This window comes from Mugil cephalus, chromosome 7 (genome assembly GCF_022458985.1).
Source record: "Mugil cephalus isolate CIBA_MC_2020 chromosome 7, CIBA_Mcephalus_1.1, whole genome shotgun sequence".
Taxonomy (NCBI): Eukaryota; Metazoa; Chordata; class Actinopteri; order Mugiliformes; family Mugilidae; genus Mugil; species Mugil cephalus.
Window position 1 is genome coordinate 14,284,240 of NC_061776.1, and position 19,872 is coordinate 14,304,111.

The window sequence follows — 19,872 nt, forward strand, 5'->3', positions numbered from 1 at the left end:
TAAAGGTAGGTCAATAAATGGACTTTATTGGCATTTAAATGATAGTGGGGCATAATGAAGTGCCTTTCTTCAAGGAAGTTTATTCTGTTTTGTCTGTATTTTATTGAAAAAAGTGAACAACTCAACAGTGTGAATAAAAGTTAAATCTCCTACTGCTGTATAGAATTATTAGAGGCTATAAATATTTTTCTCTCTCGCTGCCTTTTCATACTCCAACAATGAGCATCTGTTTCCATTTTGCTGTGTTTTAGCCTGTGAAGTGAAACAGCGCAGACTTGCTGTGCAACAACAGGGTAATAACACTTACAACTGCACACAAGATAAACATTCGCCATTGCAAACTAAATTAAAACAAATGTTCCCAAGTACTTTACCAAGTGCCTTAAAATGCTCGACTATAGATTTAGATGCCTTTTTGAGATAATCTTGTTTTTGGAATGAGACACGATGATATTTTTGGAGCAAATCACCCAGCTGGAAAGCAGCGACAGCGGTACATTACATTTATTTGTTCGCCACTTTTCCCCATATAAGAGCTCAGACGGTCTAAGGACAGAGGAAAGGCACAGTTATGTGAGTCAAAAAGATCTAGAGAGGAGACAAGTCTGGAGCCATGTTGCCTGTCAGATTTCATCTGTTGTAGAGAGCGGAATTCGCTTTCTATTCTCGATGTAACTTCTGTCAAATTCTGTCTTCTGCGGCTAACACACAAATCTCCTGGGGAGAAAAACTGGTGACTAACTTCTGAGGAATATACTGCGTCTCTGTCGAGAATATAAAGTAACTTTAAAGTTAATAATATATAAATTAATGAATTAATAACTGAAATTAATAATTGAGTTTGCCGGAGCTGACAAATTGTATTTTTTTACTCTTTCTCATTTTTGCATGAGCTGGAGCTCATTGCAGAATTTTTTTTGCAACTTAGTTCCAGAAAACTGTTAAGAAGGTACTTCTAAATAAACTTTTTTTTCAATCCTTCCCAAACATTTGAGTCTTAAAACCTAAAAAAAGAAAAAAAAACTTGGAGACGGAAGAAAATTCGAAAAAGGAAGGAAACTTGGAAAAGGTAGTAATGGTTTGGATTTAACCCACCATATAATCTTAGCATGAATATTCCGGCCACTAAAATGTCTCCAAAGCAAACAAAGCGTCATATCAGATATCTAACACTGCTAAGCCTTCACGATGGGAAAATGATAAAATAAACAAGATCATGAATGGGAGTTGAAAACAGCTCAACTGAGTAAACTTTCTTAATTTGATTGCAAAACCAGAGCTAATGTGCCTTCTTTAGTATATTCCGTCAGTGCTACAGAAGTTAATCTTGTTACCTATGGAAAAGTGAATACAGCAGCCTCTTTGACATGGAGGTCATGTTATACACCAACCAGCCACAACATTAAAACCACTGAGGTGAAGTGAACAACATTGACCATATTTTGATAATACAAAGTTCTGCTGGGAAACTTTTGGACCTGCATTCATGTGAATGTTACTAAGACATGTGACACCCACCTAGACCAGACCAGACATTATAGCAATGACACTATTTGATGGAAGCAGCCATCCTCTGCAGGATGCAGCCTGAAAAACAAAACAAAACAGCACAAGGTGTTGACCTGGCCTCCAAATTCACTATATCCCAAACTGATTAAGTGTCTGTGGGATGAACTGGTCCACAGATGGAGACAGACTGGACCCATGAGCAAAGACCCCCACTAAAAGTATTCTGTTTCCAAAGGCCTTAAAAGGCCCATGTCCATTCTCTGATGAGTCACAACTGATTTGGAGGCACAAGGGAGACCTACACAATATTAGGAAGGTGGTCATAATAATTAAGTTGTGCCTGATTGGTGTATAATGCTGCTAAAAACATCTGGACATTATTCCACCTTTGCGCCATGCAAAGCCAAAGTAGTTCATTCAGAAACTAAAAAAAAGCACAAAACAAAAATAAATAATTTTACAAACCAGTTAAATGTAGGATTTAGGTGTTTCTGAATGTTTTACAAATTGACCGCCAGCTGTGGAGTTGCTAGCTAAAACTGACATTAGCTTGCTAATATTTGGAAGAGTGAGGTGAAACCTTAACAACATTCCTCACCTGTGCATTAAATTGTAAATTTCCATTGATGCATTTACACAAAGACTGACAGTGAAATTGATTAAATTGCATGCATTTGAAAACTTATTTTTGCAAGTAAAAAGACTTGAATAGTCTTGATACGACGTTCTTAGCGAGATTACTTTGGAACCGATTAGCACATTGCTACCACGTGAAACTAGCAAGTAGATATAAACTTACACCAAACCGATAAAACTGTTGAATTTGAATCTAATTTGCAAATACAATATGCAAACCATCACCCCGGACCGCTCTGTTTGAGTCAGTCTTATCTTAAATGTGGTTCGCCGTGGCTAAAACCAGTCCATCATGTAGAACTACCATCGTGATAATTCCCACCCTTTTTTCACGCTGCCCTGTGATTACAACATAGTTAGTCCACCCAGTAAACTTCCTGTAAGACATTAACTTCTTCTCATTGCATAAAGAAAGAGAGAGGGTTCTTCTCTGCGGTGAACAAGCGCATATGAACAAATCCGTTTCGAAAATCCTAAAAACTGAGTTTAGAGCCTTTGATTTTCCCTTAAAAAAATAAATAAATTAATTGCTTTTCCCTCCAAAGTCTGAGGGGGAAAGCTTTGAATTTGCGGCTTTTGATCTTAATGAGTAAAACCATCTAATAACGACTCGAGACGTATTTACCGCAGCATTCCCAGCTACTCTCTTATTTACCGCATGAATGTTTGTTGAAACACCCCACATTATTGCATGAGGTTTCCCCCCCTCCAACCCCCCCCACCCCAATCATGTGAATGGCACATTTGGACAGGGAACACACACAACGCTTGAGAGGACAAAATCAAAGGCGGCATGCAGAGGTGAAGGAACTCTGTCTTTCTGTGGGGTCGCCGTGGCAGCAAAAGCCACAAGAATGTACCACCAGAAAACAACAAGAAACATGCATTACCAGCCTTGTAGTTTAATGTAGCCTATCATGTGACTTTTGAATTCTCAGGAAGTGGATTTGAATTTGTATTTTGCGGGCTGTTGTTTTGGGACCTGATTAAAAGTGAAATAATGAAAAACACACACGCTATTTCAAAAGCAATGCAATCATTCCAGTGGATTAGATACAGTAATAACTTAGCAACTGACAACGAGCAAACAAACAAACCAGTTTATTCACCCCAGAAAAAGAAAAAAACAAAAACAAAAAAAAAACGTTGTGTGTGCTCCTCGCCAAGGTAAGCCAGGAGAATGTTTGTTGCTTCCTTACATTAAGCTCTATTGAAGGGAGAAGCGGTAACCTAGCAATCTTGAGCAATCATAGGCGATGCATTGTATGCGGTATATACGGAGGGTCCTTATTCTCCGCATTGCTACTTAACACGCATCGAGCGGGCAAAAGACATGGTCGCATGTGGAGATTAGAGACGTATACAGGGAAACGCAGCATGTTGTTTCGGGGCTGCTGTAATTTAAGGGGCACGCTCATAAAGACCTATAATTTAAAGCACGGAGTCTGTTGTTATGATGGAAGTCAGATCACTCCCTGACAAATTTATTTACTCTCTTCGGATGAGTCAGCAGCAAAACTGAGTCTCCCTTTTAGTCCCTTTGTGCTATTACTTGGAGGGGGCTGAGGGAGGGGGGGGTTTGATTGCACACCGAACGCCGGGAAGAATGACAGGCTGCAGCGAAACAGCAAAGGCAAGCGTTTTCTGACAACTTCGTGGGCCCGCAATAAGAGAAGAGAGAAAGAAGGACGAAAAGCAAGAGACAAGGGCCGACCGCGCGTATTTACATATATACTGCGTTGACCGCAATGAATAAAACACCAGCGAGCCGAGCTCTCCTGGGTCACTTCAAATGAAATAGAGAGTTTACGCTTTCAGTAGTGGGCCATACATAAACATTGTTTCTCTAAATAAAAATATGTGCCAGTGGATCAGCATCATTACATCTGTTTTCCTTTTCTCCAGCTATTCTTTATTATGTAAAACTACGCCTCAGAAAACATGCGAGCGCTGCACTAATCCTCTCACTTTCCACCTGGTGAATCTGACCCAAATTCACATTTCCCCCAATGCGACCAGGGGACTGTTTTTATTGAAGCCACGTGTAACGGAGACCACTGACCTGGCTATGTACTTTGGCTCATAAGAAGAGAGGAGAAGTGATATTTAGGTTTTTAATAATTCCGAACAGTCAAGTGTTTGTTCTCCGGCCGCCTTTTCCCTGGCAAATATGTCCTTTGCTTGAATTTTGCACCACGGAGGTGGCTCTTTTATTACAATGCTGCAAAGTAAGGATCTAAAAATAGGAGCAGTGTTGGGGAAGAATGAAAGCTCCTACTAACAGTATAATATCATGTTCAAAAGAAAGCTGCGTGAGGCTGAACTTTAGAAACCTGAGGAAAATGTTACCATGAGCCTGCCTCCAGCTGGGCAGATCATTTTCCTTCCAGTGCATCGATTGTTGAGAAATGACAACACAAACTTCACTTGATATTTAGAGGGAAAATGACTGAGCTCGGGCGGCATATCAGAAATTGCATGTTGTCGAAGCACAAAGGTTGCCGCGCACAGACACCTCTGTTCACATTGACGGCACAGCTGGCAGCCCAGCACAGGTAGACATTACACATCCCATGAACCATTAATGTGCTGTGTTGCTTTGGCTTATCATGGGTGCAGTGGTTTCTAATGATAGCTTCAGTGTGAGGACGAATTAAATCAGAACATTACCAAATATATTTACGTATTTAGTTCCTGTTTGTCGTGAGGCAAACGAAACAAAAAAACAAAAAAAAAAAACCTGTAGCCTGAAGCTGGCATATCCAGAGCAGTCGACTAATAACTGGGGGTGCTGTGCACAAACATGCTGTTGCCCAGTTTGTCATTAAGATTATATCATATTTGTCGGCAAATGGCGATTTAATGCTAATGTTTTGCAGCTTACACTAAAATCCTGATGGGTTTTCGCCTTTGAAGTGTAATTCCGCCCCAAACGTTTCCAGTCCGCTCGGTTATAGTTTTGTGTTTTTTGGGGTGCCAAGTCAGCTACAATCCTGGTCTCCATTCGCGACCGTAAAATCAGGATTCAATTTGTCCCCTCTCCCTTGTAACCAACGGTGGAGGCATGGTGTGCTTTAAAAGTGAAAGCAGGATCAATGCAACAGGAAAAAAAAAAAAATCCTTCGTCGTGAATTACTCTGACTTAAAGCCAGGTGTCTGTTAAAACTGTGGCTATGCATCGCACATAATGTATGCGTTTTCCTTTCAATAAAAACACATCGACCAAATATAGAGACGCGTGTTCAGTAAAGTCCACGCCATGTCCCATAAATATTCCAATGAGGGCATGTCCTGTGCTTTCAAAACAAGATAATATAGTTAATATAGTGCTCTTAGCCCTCAGTGTTGTTTTATCTCCACTCGCAGTGATATACTTAAAGCATTCAAAGAGGATAATTAGTTTACCACATGTTATTTTTCTGCTACAACATGCTAATAAGTCTCTGTTTAAAAAAAAAAAAACTTCAAACCTCTCATCATTCTCCTCCTCCAATTTCAATCCACAGGGTGAAGGCTGTATCAGTACACATTCGGAGAAAAATGTCCTTACTTGAAAACCTGCTTGAATTTGGCCAATGCTACTTCTTCGGGTCCACAAATGAATAAATGTTTGTTACTGTGCCATTAATACAACCATACCCAGCCTGAATGGGGACGCCATAAATCCATGGAAGCTACAAAGAGAGTAATGCATCTACATTACAGCAGATAACACCCAAAAAATGGAAAACAAACTTCCAGAGCGTAGTCTTTACACCTTCACTGGGGACAACAGAATTCATAAATATATATTTATTGCCGCAGAAAGCCAGATGAATAACGTATAATTCATCCCCCGTGAAAAATGACTCTGAGACAAAAGCTGGCGAAATTAAATGTATCCCACTTAAACAGCAATTTATCACATGCTGAATGTTGCACTGTAAGGACATGTAAAAACTCACATTTCAAGCAGTGCGTTGTGTTTTTCACGTCTAAAATTGAAGGAGCATCCAACTACATCTGCCTCTTATACGGATTTTTCAAACCCTCTCCTCGTAGTCAAGAAGCTCTTTCAGGCAGCCATTGACTTTCATTCATTTCTGTGTGATCAGCAACAAACTCCTAGGCCGTGTGATACTTTCTCGTTCTTGCATTTTAGTCAGAAGGAGATCGTCGGCTTATTTTAGTGCCATACAGAGATGAATGAAAACCAACAGCCCACCTGGAACATTAGGAAAAACACAATTACCGCACCCGAAACAACGATCCTACACACTGTGAACCCTGTATGAAAAAAAAAAGGCAGTTTAATTTGGAAGAATACAAACTGGTAATAACTTGTTCACATGTCTCAATAGCTGCGGGACCGGATTCAATTCTTAGAACCGCATTAAATTAATCGCTTTTAAAAATGTCAGTGAAGCCGTGTTGTCAGGAATAAAGGAGCGCCACGGTTTCTTACTGTGAACATATGGGTGGATACTCAATGTTTGCACACAGCATCTGCTCCCAGGGACTGATTGATCATCACTGTACACTGGCCGCCCGGGTGCATGTTCACACGATTGTAACTGCTGGATTCATTACTCGCATGGTGGAGTGTTAAACCAAGTTAAGCCATCAGTTTCAAGATTATTGCATTTTTCATATGTATTTACCCTTTACACACTTAATCTGGACACCATTTGCCTGAGATAATGTTATTAGATCCCTGACACATCGCCGCCTTACTGTTGTTTTTGTAGCCCGTGGTTGAATTGAATCGCACAGTTATAAAAATGAGGATTATTCTCCCTCTGAAAAACTCGAATGCTCCCGACGAAAGGTGACTTTCGCATCACCTCGGTGCAGTTTGCATTCGGTGCTTTAAAGTCTTTGTCCTGGCCCAATTAGAACAAGCCTCGCCATGCCTCATTATATTGCACCGTTGTGTTGTTTGTATTCGTACTAATGATGCAGGTGAAAACTACTGCTGCTGGTGGTGCTGAGACTCTAAGAAGGTAGCGTGTTGGCTATTTATATTCTCTGCTTTGAGTTGCATGGATGTTGGTAATGAACGGCCTTGCGTGTGTTTGCTTCTCTGATTAAACCAGACAGCGCTGATTAAAAACCCTGTGCTAGGTGGACTGAAGTGCACGAGCTGGAGGGGACGCAGCGCGTCTTGTGTGTGCTTTAGGAGACGGATAAAATCTGAACACGCGTGAGATGAAGAGGTTTTTTTTTTTTTTTTTTTTTTACATTCGCCTTGTCGCGCGCTGTCGTCATTTGCATCAGGATCCGATCCCCGTCGGTGATCCGCTCCGGGTTTTGGGTGCTGCCCTCAACAGCCAGCTGCTGCAGAGCAGGGGACCGGTGCGCCGTTTCTCCTCGCCTTGTTTGCCTCCAGTCCGGCTGTAGCTCTGGCTGTCTGCGCGGCGTGTGGATGAGGCGCAAAGGGAACAACCCGGAGCGCACCGAAAGCCAGCCTTAAAAGAAGTCGTTTTTTATCCCTCGTCGGGATCTATCCGTGAGCCAGACCGCTGGAGACTTTCGCGCAGACTTAACAGCGGCGGAGACGTGCCCGGAGTTTCATTTTCTGAGGAGGCTAGGGGCGCATCTCGTCTCCTTGAAGTGATCCTTTTTTATGCAGTCTATCCGTAGCGCTCCCGTCGGAAGGAGCCTGGGTGCACGCACGAGAAGAAGAAGAGGAGGAGGAGGAGGAGGAGGAGGAGAAGGGGAGTAGCGATCATTACTTTTGAACAGACCCTTCGCCATGGAGCTATCCGTCCGGTCCCGGACGTATTGGCTTGAAGAGGAGCAGATACCTGCCACGGGAAACCCCACCACCATCTGTCCACTGTGAAGAAAGTGGAGCATGCAGCCGAGCCCCAGCCGTCTTTGTGCGACCTGCCGCTTAGTTTCGGGGGGCCTCTTCTGAAAGAGGAGCGGAGAGGAGAGGAGGGGGGTTCCTGGTGTTAATCTGAAATTCACACACTCCACGCCGGGATCCATATTTTGGCACGGCAGCCTACCCACAGTAAGTAGCCTTTAAAGGCGGATGTTTGAGGGGGGGTGTTGGTGGGTTTCAGGGGAGATGCTGGGCTATGTCTTGCCGAATCAATACCTTTTATTTACACTCCCGGGATGGGATAAGGCAAATGTCAGAAAACGGGCCCACGGGCTCTTTCGGCAGTTCAAAACTGTTGTGATGAGATCAATTCATAGCCCCGGTGTTATTCTGCAGCAGCATTATGATCCAGACTTTTAATTAATGTGAAGTTGCTCCGGCGCTGTGGCTCGCAAGGATTTCCAGTGCATAGATTTCCATATAATTTAATTAAAAAGGCCAGTGAAAGATGCTTTTTCTAGTATCTGACAAATTAAGTTAAACATTTATTTCCCTTTTACGTGTTAAAAGCTGTTTTGTTTTAAATATAGTGGAAGAATGCCATCATGTTAATCTAACGCCTGTAAAAAATAAATAAGTAATAGGTGTTGGTGTCTTGGATGTTCAGCAATGATAATCAGAGTGATAACATGGTGGAAAAATAGAGCTCACACAAACATCTCCACCCAGCCCAAGACAGCGGGAGCTAAGTAGTTGGATGTCAGTTGCTGTCTCCATTTACCTCTCCATTTTGCGGCTATAAAATAAGATCATTTCACAGGGCATGTATAATTCACGGACCCCGAGCCAGCCATGTGTGATGATGGGTCGCACACTCACACAGAGTTTTTACAGGCTGGAGGAACCATATCTCATTCTCACGTGAAGCTTAGAGATGGGCTGGAAACCACAGGAGAGCGAGGCTGTGTTGATCTGAAATATCAAGGTTAACTACCGTCTACACATAATCCATACTGTCTATATCAGATATGGATAGTGCTGCAGCATTATATAAGCCACGCTGACAAGTTAGGAAACTGAGAGCTTCCTCGGGCATATGCTTATATAACAGCTCCAGGCAGCAGAAGTGTAGATGACTTTTCAGTTGCTGCTGGTTTTTGGGCACGAAAGCCAAGCAACTAATTTCACTATTTTGGATTTGGACTATAAAAAAGGGAAAAAAAAACAAAAAAAAACGCGGCATTATGTAAGCTATAGGCACGGTGTGACAGATTTTCTTGCCACCACACAAATCCGAGCATATTTCGACCGTGGCGGGTAAGTTTCTGTGTCGTGCCAGCCATTTTGGAAGACACACACACACACAAAAAAAAAAAAAAGTCCCCTTGGCTGGGACGATGCGCGGCGCTTAATGCTGACATGCCCATCAGTGATTCCTGAAGATGAAAAGGTCACTTCCTCCACCTGCCAATAAGGCAGAATGGGAGGATTTGCCGTTGAATGTGGACGCGGCGCTTAAAATTAAAGGAAGCCAGCATTTCGGTTCGGCTTCATTTCTCGAGACAAGTGCTGAGACAGTGAATGGTAGGAATTCAGAGAGAATGGGGACAAATGGTCTGTTGCCTCTTCCTCCCCCCCTCTCTTTCTCTCTCTCTCTCTCTCTCTCTTTCTCTCTCTACCTCCATCTCTCACCCATCCCAGACATGCTGGTTTGGTCCATTTGTCTGCGTTGTCTTGGGAGGAAGTGCCATCTCCTCTCACATTGCGCAAATGGTTTCAGTTCATACTAGTGTGAATTCTAGCGGGTTTTTGTAACTGCCAATTTCCATATCAAAGTGTCTGCATTTCAATAGGGAGAACTTGAGCTACCAGCCCCCTTTCCTCTAAGCAGTTTTCTCCTGATAGACTATTGCTGCTGCTGCTGCTGCTGCTGCTGGTAGTGGAAGCTACCGACAGGATTGCTGGACACTGCAGTTGGTTTGTGCGTGTGTGTGCGAGCGTGCGCGCGCGCGCGTGTGTGTGTGTGTGTGTGTGCACGCGCGAAAACTATTTGTGTTGGAAACAGATTTAGTGTGGACCGGGGGAGAGTTTTGTTGGCCATAATCTACTACCAAAAAGCCGTGTATTTAGTGGAACTTCTGGAGCCCGTTCAGAAACATGGTCATGTTAAAAAGATTTTGTCTGTTAAAAACATTTTCCCTACTATTTCTCAGCCCGGACATAAAGCATCCACAGAGGTCTTTATTTTCTAGGTGAAAGGGAACCCACAGTGTTACACAGGGAGAGAGAGAGAAGGAGAGAAAAGTCACGAATAAGCTGCTGAAAATCTTTTTTTTTTTTAATTTATTTATTTATTTATTTATTCATTTTTTACTGGTGTTTTGACCACGGCGGTCTGAAAGCGAATGTGTTTTCAATCGCAAAATAAATGATTTAATTCCCCATTCAGGGAGCGTCGACGCATTCAAGCACCGTGTAAGGCTCTGAGTACCTTGCGGTGTCTGATTGTTTGTCTGTCGCAGAGATAATATTTATTTCCAATTCCGTGCAGCTGTTGTTTGTCAGAGAAAGAATGCGCCGAGAAGACACCGTTTTATTTTGATGGATTCTTCTCCCCGGTACCTCCTTTGTCTCGTGATACGTGGCCTAATGTTCCCGGCAGTTTTGGGCAGGTTAAACAGATGAAAATAAACACTTTGTTCACAAAGAGGAGAAGAAGAAGGAGGAGGAGGAGGAGGAGGAAAAAAAAGGCGATTTCTTGCCCTTGTGCGTGCCCTTACTCTGAAAATAGGTTAATATTGAAAGAAAAGTGCAGCGTACGAGATGTTATTACACAGAGACGGGGAATGTAAATGCCACTGGAGGCGCAGCAGGGGTCAGTGGCCCCTTCATGGCCATCCTGCTCCTGGGCAATAACACGGGCCAACTGCTCCCCAACCTGTCAGACGAGAGAGAGCGAGACAGAGCGAGAGAGAGAGAAAGAGAGAGAGCTCGCCCCTTTCCTCTCCTTCCCTTTGTTCGGACAAAATAAGATCACAAAAAACTTGCGGGCGAGGCAAGTGTGGGAGTTTTTGAGGTTTCAGCCCGTTTGAGAGCGGGATGGAGGGGGAGGAAAAAGAAGGAGAGGAGGAGGAGAAAAAAAAAATAACAGGACCGACTTCACCTGCCATCTCCACTCACGGCAGGCGGGTTTGACAGCTGTCTTGTTCTGCTCCTCTGACACGCTCGCTGTGAAAAGTTAGACAAACAAATGGACAGAGAGAGAAAGAGAGAGAGAGAGAAAGAGGAGGAGGAGTAGGGGGGTTAACGGCATAACGGCAGATGAGGCAGTTTTGATCGTATCGATTTTACGGGAGAAATACTCTCCACATACAACGCACAGTGCTTGTTTTCATGAATGGACTCCTTTCTTGTTAGTATGACTGCACTTTCTCCTGCTCCTTAGCGCTTTCCTATGATTCCTACAACAACTTCAGACAAAGCCCAGAGAACAGAGCCTCCCTGCATTGTGCATGTGTAGGAGGATAGGGCAGGAGCAATTGAAATAGCAACCGTGGTAAGTTGCTCGAGTCAAGGAAGAAAAAAAAAAAAAGTGAGAGTGGAGTAGAAGCCTCGCCGCGGTGTGCTGAGCCGAGCCCGGTTGTTCAAATTATTAAAAAGCTGCCGAAGAGCAGAGGTACATGCATTCTGCTCTGTTGAGGCGGTGGAGAAAACCGGCATCAGTGCTCTTTTTAAGATGGATTTCTTCCTGGGTGAGTGTTGCCGCAAAATGGTTTATGGAGCCTAGAAAGTAGTGTTTGAATCAGGGGGGATGACACCAAACCTGACATTTACTGGTGGCGCTTTGAAGAGGCAGACTTTCATTTTTCTTTCTTTTTTTTTTTTTTTCTTTTAAACGTCCAAGTTGCACTCTTGTTGTTCACATTTGGCCTGTTAGCCAGGAGGAGAGGAAAAATACACAAGAGAGGAGTGGTGGTGTTTTTTTTTTGTGTGTGTGTTTTTTTTTTAAATAAAATAAATAAAAAAATCAGTAAAGGGCATTTTGTTTATTTAACAAAGTGCTCCGGGGCGAGTTTCACTGCGAAAAAGCCCATCGTAGCCATTCTGCGGTCTGCCTCGAAAATAAAGAGACAGATGACTGGAACGAATGATTATGTGTTAGGGTAGTTAACCCGACGGATGGATGTATGGTCTCGCTCCTTTTCGCTGAGAAAACACATCAGAGGGAGGGAAAAAGTCTCTCTCCCATACCGCCACCTCCTGTGTTTAAAATGACAGTTAACTTTCCCCCACTGGTTTAAAATGGATGTTTAATGATCAACAGAGGCTTGGAGCTTAGGTCTAGCAGTCACGCTGGCTCTGTGCGCGAGTCGCCGGCCGAGCCCCGCCGCTAAGAAAGCTGCCCCCTCGGTGTTGTTAAAGGACGCCCCGCTCAAAGAGGGGCCTGCGTCCTGGGTGATGGATCATCAGAGGTCTCTTTGGGGCTGTGCGTTAACCCTTTGGAGTGTGCGGATCTCTCCCGTCGGGGAGCCGTCGGCGGAGCGTGATGGATGTGTCCCGGGTCTTTAGGCTCCATATATCAGGAGATTAGCACTGACCTGTGAGTTGTCTGGGCCGCCCTCGGAGCTTCTTCTCCAACACTGGCCGACATTAGCATACGAGGACACTGCTCTGTCTCAGGGGATACAGAGATAGTGTTCTTTATTTGGTTCTGTCATAGTATAGGTCACAGGAAGTGTGCAGATTAAAGGCTGAAGGCTTTGTGTTGGTATTAGGTGTATCTGACAGGTCATCCGTCTTCAGCGGTGGAAATGCTTCTCCCTTCCTCAAATTCCTAAATACTACCATATAATTATCCCAGAAATTGAAGTTGAGGCCATGCATCACTGCAGACACGTCTCCCGGTTCCTCCTCCGTGGTATTCATGAATCATATAAAAATGTAAATCCGCCCCGGCTGATGTGGGGTAACGTAGTTACTCCTCATGGCATTGAAAAGAAAGCGATTGGAACAGGTACGCAGCCACACCAGTGTCTTATTTTCCAAACGCCCGCGATTGTGACGGACAGCTGGAATCCTTCTATTAAGTGCTTTCGTGTGAACAGGCGCATTTGCCTCCCAACGAAACTAGTTATTCGATGTATTAAAAGGGATAAATTAAATATCGGATCAAGGCTCTTTTACTCACCTCTGTTTTGCTGCCGAGTCTTTTCTAATGATCATAGAACCCTTCCACATTTAGTGCTCTCATGCAGCACGGAATCTGTCCGACGCTTAAATGTCACCTCCCACGGCATTGCTGGCATTTGTTCTTGTTGTGTCTTTATGTATAGAAAGAATTCTTTAAATGCCAATTTTCACCGAGGCTGTTTACCGTGTTGGGGGAAAAAAAGGGGGACGAGGCAGGGGATCACCTGTAGTCCGCCGGGTCTTTATCTACCGCGCCTAATGGCTATTTGATGGCTGCTTGGTGTCACTTTGTGCCTTGTGATGAAGCCAATGTATTTTCAAGGTGAGGGGGATCTCGCCGGAGCCCTTGAACGCTCCCCGGGCTTTGATTGGCAGGCGTTGTCACAGAAGACGTGGAGTGGTGGGAGCCGTCGCTGCGAAGAGAATCTATTACCTAGGACGGCGAGGCGCGCTTTCCACGACGTGTCAGCGCAGTCAGCCATCTTGCTCTCTCCGCGCGCCCGGAACGGTCCCTCCCCGGCGCAACGAGGGAGCGGCTTTCAAGTTTAATTTTGGGGCTTGCCATAAGTAATATTATTGATGTTTTATCCTACGGCGTGTTATCTCGTGAAGCCAAAAAGAGGCGTCTGGGGGGGCGTCGGTGTCGGATCTGTCGCAACTTAAACGGCGCGCACACGCAGCACAAGAGAAAGGCAATAAAGAATTCAAATTTCAGCTGAGCCCTTTTCTCGTGGAGTTGTGCTGATTTCCGCCATTTCAAAAGCCTCCTTAATACAGAGAGAGGGGTCGGAGGGGGTGGGTGTGGGGGGAGGAAGAGGGAGAGACTGCAGGCTCTGTGGGTTGCAGTGAGAGAAGGAAGCTTGTTGTTGATCAGCCAAGCAAATCAGATCTTGATATTTGAAGAGTGGAGTTGTGATTGCTAATCACTCCACTGCTGAGTTTTAATTAGGAGACTCATAAGCATACTGTCATTCCTCGGCATAGCATAGTTGAGCATCAGATGTACTTAAGAGAACAAATAATTAGTCGTCTTAGTGGGCTACAAACACAAGCGCAGGCCTTTTGTAGTATAGATTAATAAGTCTTTTATTCTATGTACTTGCCCTGATTAAAGGCGTTGCAGTATAACTGTGTTTTATGCGTATGCATGTGCTTTACATATCTTAAAACATTTCGTGACCCCATTAGGGGATAACTTGTTTTCGAGCAAAGAGGCCGAGCGCGGACATGTGCTCGTCACCGAAAGGAGCCCGATTCTAATCTCAAACTATTTTCTCGGGGATATTACTATAGATTGGACCGAGCTTATTCTGAATGGGCAGGTTTCTGTCCCGTGCTCCTAAGACCTTTGTTAGGACATTTTAATTACAGCAGAGCTGGATGTAATTGATCTAGGCTTAGAGGGATTTCACTGTCAATGAGAATGAGCCTGGGCGTTAATATAGCCGAGCAAACGCTTCCACCTCTGCGCCGCGCTAGCGCACTCACGCAGAGGGCTGGTGCAGACGGGGGAGCAGCAGCAGCTACGTCCTCCATCCCTTAATTCGACGAGGCGTCTGTCTTTTATGTGCGGCGGTTTAAGTCAGCCTCACGGGGCCCCGGCTGACCCGCAGGCACAAAGGCGTCCTCCTGTTACTCCACTCGAAACATACATATCTGTTGCCGTCATTGTTGCCACCTGGAGTGTCCTCTTACGAAGCACTTTCTTCATGGTTCTATGTTGTCACCCACAATATTTAATTTTTTATAAGGCTGTTAGATAATGCTTCCCGATGAGGGTGAATTATTGATGGCCTTGTTCGTATGAGTGGGACGGGGCAGGCTTTTAACTCTCTGAGCTGCTGGGTCTCTTATCCGGTAACTAAGGGACACTGCACAAACACCCGAAGGAATGATGTACTAGAGGAGGAAAAAAAAAAAAAGAAAGAAGAAGAAAAAGGCAGAGGTGGAGGGGGCTGAAAATAAAATAAAAGAAGTATGCATCCTTTACACTACTGTTGGGCTAAGCCGCTGCACAAGGGAAACTTGGCAGCGGGGTAAAGCGTCGCATCTACACAAGCCTCTCTGTGTTTTTGAAGTATTGAGAAGTGGCACGGCGGATGTGTATTCGTTGCTTATATTTGTTGGTTTATGCGGGAGCGCACACTACGCACGGCACGCCGGCTCTGCTTTTTCTCATTTTGTCGGAACACATGTTCGTGTTTTCGCTCGCTTATTAACACTGGAGACAGTGATGTGAGGATGTCAGGTGAAGAACAACATGACTCAGCTTTCTTGACAAATAAACTCGCTCGCTTTTTTTTTTTTTTCCTCTCGGAGAGAACGTGAATCCAAACCCCGCCGCGGATTTGTTTATGCTGCTCTTTCATATAGATCAGACAAATCAAACGGGACGGAGGTGATAGATCGGGTGGCACGCTGCGCTCAAATGTGCACGGGCGTTTTTCCCCGTTTGATGTCTTGCAGAATAATTTACTTTTCAGTTAATCATGTGAAATGAGCAGCAGATGAAACAATGAGGAAACTGATGATTAGTCATCCCAGGGACAGCTAACTGACCAGGTTGCGCTAATTATTCACAGTCCACTGGGTGACTAGTTCCCTCACGCACTTCCAGAATGGATTGCTGCGGTTTCATACACGGTCTGTGGCAGCCAAAATAGTATTTGCGAAACACTTCTCGTAGGAGGGAACCTCACAGACTCGAGTCTAATTTGTTTTTATGGTGGCGGGCTGAGGTCCGTGCTGCTCCTTTGACCCTGAGTGACAAATGGCGCTCCGCGTCGCTCCTCTGCGCCCGCGTCTGTTAGCGAACGAAGCTGCATTTCCAGTTAAATCAGTCCTTCACCGCTAATTGTGCGCCGGCACACCCTGACAGCTGTCCTGGTTCTTATAGCGCGCACTTTCATCATTGTTCCAATTCATTCTCCCTCGCAGTCGCACGGCCCTCGTGTTTGCATCACAATGGAGCGAGCGGAGCCAACTAGTGGAAATGTACTGGTAAAACGTATAATTTAGCGTGCAGAAAATTAGGCTGCATTCATTTAGAGTATGGAGTAAAATAGTGGAAAAATGTTACCTTGGGTCCAAAGAAGCTGTCTGTCTTTCATCAGAATGTCACAGATTTAGTTAATTTAAGGAAACAAACCTGGGCGAGTTTGCTCTCTAAGTTTGGGCCCAAATTTCGGGAAATGTGTTGAATTATTTAGGGGTTTCTTTGTGCAATTACGTTGTTTCCCCGCCGCATCCATGAGAGCAATCTTTTATTATTAACAGGAATGAGTCTCCAAAGGACGAGATATTTTATGTCCACTGGTCAACCTGAAGGGCTCCACCTTTGAAAATGAAAATGCTAAGTCACGTAGAGCTTAATCAGGGACAGTTACTCTTAAATAATAAGCAGGGGACTGTGTCGCTGAAGATTGGAACAACACAAGAAAGCAATTATGTACTGAGAAACAAGAAAAACAAGACCGACCAGTTCCCATTTCCCACTGGAAATGCTTTAGATTGATGCCTGTGTTTTGGTTTCCAAAGTAGCAGACAGAGTGGGTGGACAAATTAATAGAGACCAATACTGAGGGAAAAAATGACTCTGAATTGAAAACAAGCACAAAAAACCATCCGGTCCTATAGTGCATGTGTGCATATTAAGTCCATGGCTCATTTCCAGCTCAGCGCGGCCAAATGGTGGATGTGGACAATACGGCTAAAAGATATTGGCTTACCTTGGTGAAATACAGGAGCCCCACAAAAATGTTTCCTCTAATTGGTGCTGTAATTCATTTCACCGTGCATTGTACTATATATAACTGTACAAATGTCGCGTGGCACATAAAGCCCTATGAGCCTTCAGTAAACGCTATTCGATCCGAGCACACCAGAACAATTCGCCAGTATTCAGCATCGGAGACGGGGTTTCAGACAAATTGAATTAAAAGCCAAATTTTGAGTCAGGCCCAGATCTTCCCCTCTGGGAAAAACAGCGCGGCATCTATGAGCTTAATGTTACCTCTTTCTCTCAAGCACTCTCGGAGTCTGTTTAATGTCCCATTTCCCAAAACAGGACACGTATTGGCCGCCCCAACGGACATGTCATCAATCACACCCAATTTTCCCCCCTCTTTAATAATAAAAAAATATATATATAAATATATATATATATATATAACCTGATTGTTGTAGCAAGTTGAGTAGCTGTGGATCATTTTAACATCAAATCTTGCAAAAACACTTGAAGATGGCACATTACTTGGACTGGCACATTTTGACCTGTCAAAATTTTATATCTGGAACAAAATAAACCTTAAAAAAAAAAATTATAAAAAAAAAAAAAAAACACACATGCAGCAAACAAGCATTTGAACAAGATTGTGATTTAAAGCTGCAATAATATTTTTTAATTAATATCACAGTGACTCAAATGATTAAACGAACTGTGCTGCTCCTGAGCTACGACCGTCACGTTGTCACACCATTGCCTTGGTTTCATAGCTTGGATCTTTACCATTCTGGTCCACCCTCTCTGTCGTTTACAGCGAAAGCACGTAGTTGTTTTCTGAATAATAAAAAAAAAATGGCTCTAAAAATGTACGTGCCTATCACCAAACAGCAGACAGACAATTTTAGCGACTGGCTAATAATGGAGCATTTAGCAGCTTAAGAGCCAGATATTTCCCTCAGGAGTTTTAGATTCTGCTGCCGAGCTAAGCGAGCGCGTGCGCCGGCCAGAAATGCGACTCCAAATAAATGGTAATGCCGCTCTGTAACTGCTGGATGTGTAATTAGGTAGTTGTTTGCCAACCGATTGGCTAAAAACACTGGCTGATAATGTGTCATTGTGTTTACTGTTTATCCCTTTTAGCCCCCAATCCTCGAATTGAGCATAAGAAAATTGCGCGAACGTTAGCCAGAGTTTGATGCTAGGGTGGCGGCCAAAAACAAGTAGAGGTTCAGCGTCGGTCCCGGCCTTTTATTATGCAAAGATGAGCCGGTATGAGCAGCAGTATCTGCTAAACACATTAAAACTTTGACCTCAGTGTCGCGCATCAAACGTCATAATCATATTGGAGCGAACACCTCTGATCGTCCTTACAGAGCAGATATTAGCCACAGCGATGGCCTTTAGAAAAGACCTTTATGCACGGCCCAGTCATAACCATGCAGTGAATTATCTGGCTCAGAGTCAGTGACAATAAAAAAATATAAAACGTTGCTAAATGGTTTTCTTGCATTCTGATGGGTTTACCTGCAGAGAGAACCAGTGTGTGTCTGCTGTGGACTGTTAAACGTGGTGGTGGGTCTGTAATAGTATTGGCAGCCCTCTCGTGGGACTCATTAGGTCTGACTATTACTCCGCACACAGTGGTGTAATGGCCAAGGTGTATGAGGCAGTTTTACAGGACTACTGTAACTGCATGTCGTGTTGCAGCGGCTCTATGAATTAAATCACCCCCGCCCCCTCCACCACCACCACACACCAGATATAAACTTCTCTTAACATGGAAAGTCGTGCAGAGCAGAGTGTCGAGTCAGTTTGCACCTCTCCCGGATAACTCACACCCAGGGAAAACGACACAATCCAAGACTTGTACTGTAGATACTGTGTTCTCGCCAGCCTCCTTACGATGCATTTAGTGGATGTTTACGTCTCCACTGAATGTAGCTGCCACACCTGCCACGTGAGCAGTTACACTGTTCAGTACACACCCTTAAAGGTGTGTCGAGCATTTAATTCCTTACTTCCTGTTTCCACGTGGGACTTGATTTGCATGAGTATTTTTAGATACCAGTGCAAACAGTTGCATGTTTTGCATTGTGCAAATTTTACAACAGCTAAATACGCTAACATTAGAACAAACTTTCTGACTCAAAAAAAGGGGGGGGGTTAACTGTATATTTTGCTGTTTTTGTCGTGATTGATAATTTAATTATTCGCTCTTTAAAATGCGATAAAATGCTGAGAAATGAAGAGCTTTGCAGAGATTTTAATTTCCAGCGCTGCAAAACAAGCAAATGAATCGATTATCAGAATAATTACCTCCCACCATCCTTCATAATCCCGCCTTCAGCAAGATGAAAAATATGTAAAAGCGGTTAATATAACTACATTGTCATTGCTGCTATTATCGGGCATCTTAAGTAGATATTAGAAAAATAATCTCATCAGTTTTGTGATGTGGATTTTAGCCAAAGTCTAAAATTATTCAACTTGACGTGTGTGTGTTTTAGAATTTCACACGCTCATCTTATGTTAACTTTATTTAACAGATAGACGTCAAAGATTTTTTTTTTTTTTTTTGTGTGTGCTCAGGACACACATTATCGCACAGGCCAGAATTAAGGTGGGTTAATGCATGTCAGTCATCAAGGACACGGAATTAATAGAGAGCACACATACTATATAGTAAAATAACATGAAGCACACTGGATTAAACAAAAGAAAAAAAAATTAGAGGAACACTTCAGTGAACCCACACGATGGAACCAACAGGAACGGATGTATCATTGGATGTGAAGCGAGCCGCGAAGTTGTCGCTGTGGCAAAACAGTCGCTGCATTAAGTTGTTCACATTTGACGGAATTCATATAACTTTAAATAGCCTCTGAAATCTACATGAGAATGCAGCGAGCATGAAGTGTAAACCGGGACGTCAGTAGAGACATAGCAGCTTGTTTGAGCGATGTAAAATGTTCCAGTGATAAAAATAAAGTCGCACTATATGAGG

At 43.7% G+C, this 19,872-nt stretch overlaps 1 protein-coding gene across 13 annotated transcripts in view; it reads left to right on the plus strand.

Annotated features, from left to right (window-relative positions):
• The window catches only part of LOC125010244 (adhesion G protein-coupled receptor L2-like), a 122,446-nt gene that overhangs the window by 33,692 nt on the left and 68,882 nt on the right, over positions 1-19,872 (plus strand). For 3 of the 13 annotated variants that reach the window (XM_047588677.1, XM_047588678.1, XM_047588679.1), the window contains exon 1: positions 7,096-8,143. The exons of 1 other annotated variant lie outside the window; for it this stretch is intronic. The gene's annotated coding sequence lies outside the window, so the exon portion shown is untranslated. Of the gene's footprint in view, positions 1-7,095; positions 8,144-19,872 lie in introns of those variants that run through there. 9 more of the 13 variants (XM_047588675.1, XM_047588681.1, XM_047588683.1 and 6 more) reach the window with 6 other exon arrangements.